Consider the following 4,644-nt stretch of genomic DNA (forward strand, 5'->3'; position numbering starts at 1 on the left):
GAACTAATAAAAAGCTTTGGGAGCATCTAGAAATGGCATCTTGTGTGTGAGCTAATTATTTTCATGGCTGATTCATTCCCCCCAAGTAGTTCACAGCTGGCTCCTTTTTATTTTTCCCATTATAGTAATGCATCTGCATGGATGAATTAGCAATGGGTGGTTCAGGAGGCTTTGGCCAACCCTTGGATAGACCTATTGTTCTTGTAGCCTGGTAGCAATACCCTGACATCTCCTGAGCTCTTTTATTTTGTATCCTGAAATATGGGTTCCTCTGTGTGCTGGCTGCTTTCCTCTGAAGGGACAGAAAGGGATCTCTTGAGTCTCCTGATTATTTAACTGGTCTTTTGCTCAAGGATCATGACAGCGTCAAGAAAAGAAAATGGGAGCAAGGAGGGAGAAACACATGCAGCTTTATTCCTCAGTTTTTTTTCTGAGAATATTTCCTTTAAGCACTGATGAGAAGCTGTGATGTGACAGATCAAAGCCGGGTTAAATATTCAAAAGCAAGTCACTTCTTCAGATTTTTTTAACTGAATAGAAACATTAAAGTCCTTCAGAAATTTAGTCACTCTTAAAAATTGCAAGGGAGGGAGGGGGCAGGTGAGACGGCTTACTGGGTTTGCTAAAAACGCTTGTTGCCCAAGCCTGATGAGTTGGATTTGCAGAATCCATGATGGACGAAAAGAACAACTCCCATAGACTGAATGCCTTCAGATCCCCACGTGTGTGTCTTGACATGTGTATATCAGCGTGTGCAAGCACACACACACACACACACACACACACACACACACTACATGGAATAAGATAAAATTTAAGTTAAAAATAATGAAAATGGCAGAGAGTCTTTATTATGTAAATTTACATAAATTTTACCTGTATACCCCATATAGACCCAGACGTACATGTACTACAAGAGAACTTATAAATGACTTTAATATAATACAAAATAAATATTTGGTCACTGTCTGAATTTCAAGAACTGACTTTGAAAGCTTTTGTTATTTCCTAGTGAAGTGGGAGGGGGCAGGGAGAGGCTGAAGAAAAGATCTTTTGTTACAAGAATTGGTTTTGTTCCCAGGTTCCTAACACAAGAATTTCTAAGCCGTTTGAAATCTCTGGAATAAGGAAGAGTTTCTTCTTGCCTACTAAAAGGATGACTGAAGCCGGGAAGCGAATGGATGGTTTCAGGGTAGGGGATGGGGGTTACGTGAGGAACCAATCTTGTGATTAGGCACAACTTTCAGCTCCACTTCCTGACCCCCAGGGAGAGGTAGAGGTTAATTCTAGTTCCTGATGATCCAACCAATTTTTTTCCAACAAAATGAGAACTTTAATAAAAAACCAAAATGATGGGGTTCAGAGTTTTTCAATTGGGGAACACATGGGCATGCTGGGAGGTCTTCTACCCAGAACAGCATGGAAGCTCCACACTCTTCCTGTACTTTGTTCTGTGCGTCTCTTTACCCATCTGTTCCTATCTAGTCTAGCAAGAGCATTCATAATAAATTAAAAAGTTTATGTTTGCCAGGCCATGTGCACCATTTTAACAAATTAGAGAACCCGAGGAAGGGATCTTGGTGTTTCATCACAGCACTAGAAACCCTAGCTAATACAGCTTCCTTTGCTGCATCAAACTTTTGGCTAACGATATGTAACACCCTCTATGACCAGAAACACCAGCAACAATAGGCTGCAAGATGGCTTAGCAGTACAGGCACTTGTTGCCGTGACTCATAACCTGAGTTTTCTTGGATCCCACATTGTAGAGGGTGAGAACCGATGTCAGTACATTGTCCTCTGATTTCCATAAATGTGTGATGCCAAAAAAGGCGGGGGGGGGGGGGGGGAAGACTAGTACTGTAGAGCTTTCAGGATCAGTTAGGGTGACAGGTTCTAGTTAACTTTATCAAAGAATTGAGAAAATATGAGCCAACAACTGATAGTGAAAATCATTTATCTAGAACAGAAGGAAGCAGGAAAAGGTGGACATACTGGGAGGAAGTACAATGCTTGATAAAATGCTTCCAGAACTCCCATTGCTTGGAAGATTCTTTCTCTGGACTTTAGATAGGAAGAGATGCTGATTGCCAGAGGTAAAAACTGGGTGAGTTCATCACTTGATTAACATTTGGGCTGTTATAACTCTGGAGAATCTGCACGTATGCAGGCCATTCACTCCATAATTTTAAGTGTACAAGCCATTTATTCCACAATTTTAACTGTATATATACCTCATTGTACCTAACAGGTTATTTCATGGACAGACTTGCAGGAAATGCTTTTGTAAACTGTAAAGATTTGTCACACATATTGGTTTGATAAAATACTGATTGGCTTTTCTGCCTTGCTTTACTCTGCTAAGCCATTGGCTGAAACAGCTTTATTCATCAACCAATAAATGCAACACATATACAGAAGGACATCCCAAATAAACTTGCCCTCATTGTCCTTGTGCCAAATGCAGGCTTAAGTTGAACGTCTTACAAGGAAGTGGTTTTTCAAAATGACTCTAATAGAGAAGAATTATGTGCCTCTGAAATTCCCTTGCCAGGGGGCCTCAAAGGGACTACACTGATATGGTTAATCCAGTTGAGTCCTCCATATCTCTGGGTCTCTGTGGCTATTCCATTGGGAGTTGTTGAATCCTGGAAGAAATGAACTTTATATGCTTATCCAGAGGGAGGCTGAAGTCAAGAGGAACTGAGGAAAAAAGTACCAAGATCCATGGTTTCCAAGATAGTGTCCAGAGGGTGTTGCCCAAGCTTGTTGTCCTTTCAGCTCTCTGAAGGCGATTTTGATCATTTTTTTTTTCTTTTTCCCCATTCCAACGTAGAAGCAGATTTTTTCTTTAAATTATATGTAGGCTCCTCCTTGCTGCATAATAAATATGGTCCTTCTGTTTTGAAGGATTGCTTCGTAATTGATTTGGCTGGTTCAATTGAAATGCCATAATTGAGCTGGAGTTTGGACAAGGCCCTGTGCTGGTTCCCTTACAGCCTTAGCTGTCTCTGTTGATTGCTACTGTTAGATTCCCAATGAGCTTCCTCCCCGGCTAGACTACCAGTCCCAAATAAGTCACTTTACCGAATGGCTTACTTGCAAATCTGGCATTTTTATATATAGAAAAAATAAGATAGCATTTTCCCTGACAGTGGAGATGTCTAGCATCCCTTATCTGAAATATCAAGTTCTTCTCCAGAAGACAGGTACTATTAGATAGGCCTTTCACCCTCAAATCCACCAGGGTCCTTAAGAATCTTGTAGTTTTCCTTATAGATAAGAAAAATAAAGAGCAAAAGTCTGAGGTCAGCATAAAGTCAAGCACACTGATAAGTTCCTAAATCTGGATCTCAGTACATGACAGGGTTGTAATGCCAAGGCTTACCTTGTAAAGTTAATCCTGAACCACTAAATGGGCTTCTCTCAAAGGTGGAAATCTTTTAGTTTGGTGGTCTGGTTTGTTACCTTGTCTTTACAAATACAAAAAATGTCTATTTTAGAATTTTTGTGGATTTCATCTGAGCTGTCAAGAGACAAAACTATAGCTAGTAAGAGGAAAGCAACTCCCCTTAGTGGACTTTTGTAGGTAAGAGGGCTCGAGTTCACCTGGAGGTGGGTCTTTTCTAGGAAGAGTAAATTAGACCATTCATAAGATTAGAGGAGGTAGATGTGAAAGGCAACAGGGCATAAAGGTAGTTTTGAATAAAATTGTTACAGATATCTTTAAGGTTAGTCACACCCGAATAAGTGAGTAGCTATGGAATTTCTCACAGGAAAATATACTGAAAGAAATAAACATATACATTTCCCCACTCATGGTCTAGCACCCTACTTCTTTATGTATACACTTAAGTTTTATTCCTAGGCCAATAGACACCAATTAGAAGAGGACTGCGCAGACTGGCCCTGCAGGTTTGTTTTTAAGTAGGTGTTTCTTGACGACCACTTCAGCTGGTGGTGATTGTGTATAACCTCAGCCTCAGGTGGAGACACCCAGCAAGTATGGGTGAGATTTACAAGAGAAATGACTTGAAACACTAGGCCATAAGCATTGGGTTTTTTTTTAAACAGTTGTAACATGAGGGAGCATAGAAATAATAGGTTAAGTAATAAGAGAGACAAAAGAAAGATTTTTTTAAAATATTATTTATTTATTATGTATACAATATTCTGTCTGTATGCCTGCAGGCCAGAAGAGGGCACCAGACCCCATTACAGATGGTTGTGAGCCACCATGTGGTTTCTGGGAATTGAACTCAGGACCTATGGAAGAGTAGGCAATGCTCTTAACCTCTGAGCCATCTCTCCAGCCCAAGAAAGATATTTTTTAGGGATTTATGATGTTGGAGGAAAGTTCAGCTAAGGTTAGCTCTTGCGTGTGTAAGAATGAGTCACCCTAGAAGAAACCAAGCTCTTCTCCAGTTACCGAGGAGTATTCTCAGAAGAAGTATGATCCAGGCTCACTCTAGTGTCTGTCTCTAAGCCTCTGAGCAGTTGTTACTCATCTGTGTCGTTGTGGTATCTTTGGAAGAGGAGTTTGGAAATCTGGAACTGCTTCATAGTACATTTTTTTTTTTTCTGTACTGGACTTTTCTGACATAGGAGCTCCTAGGGAGGCAGGCTTGACCCAAGAGATGCAAA

General features: G+C 40.4%; 1 protein-coding gene across 3 annotated transcripts in view; it reads left to right on the forward strand.

Annotated features, from left to right (window-relative positions):
- The window catches only part of LOC119814030 (MKKS centrosomal shuttling protein), a 17,186-nt gene extending 15,095 nt beyond the window's left edge, over positions 1–2,091 (forward strand). The window contains exons 6-7 of one of the 3 annotated variants that reach the window (XR_005285347.2): positions 1,082–1,192; positions 1,970–2,091. The gene's annotated coding sequence lies outside the window, so the exon portion shown is untranslated. Of the gene's footprint in view, positions 1–1,081; positions 1,359–1,964 lie in introns of those variants that run through there. The other 2 variants (XR_005285348.2, XM_038329277.2) reach the window with 2 other exon arrangements.
- The last annotated feature ends 2,553 nt before the right edge of the window (positions 2,092–4,644 follow it).

This window comes from Arvicola amphibius, chromosome 5 (assembly GCF_903992535.2).
Source record: "Arvicola amphibius chromosome 5, mArvAmp1.2, whole genome shotgun sequence".
Lineage (NCBI taxonomy): Eukaryota > Metazoa > Chordata > Mammalia > Rodentia > Cricetidae > Arvicola > Arvicola amphibius.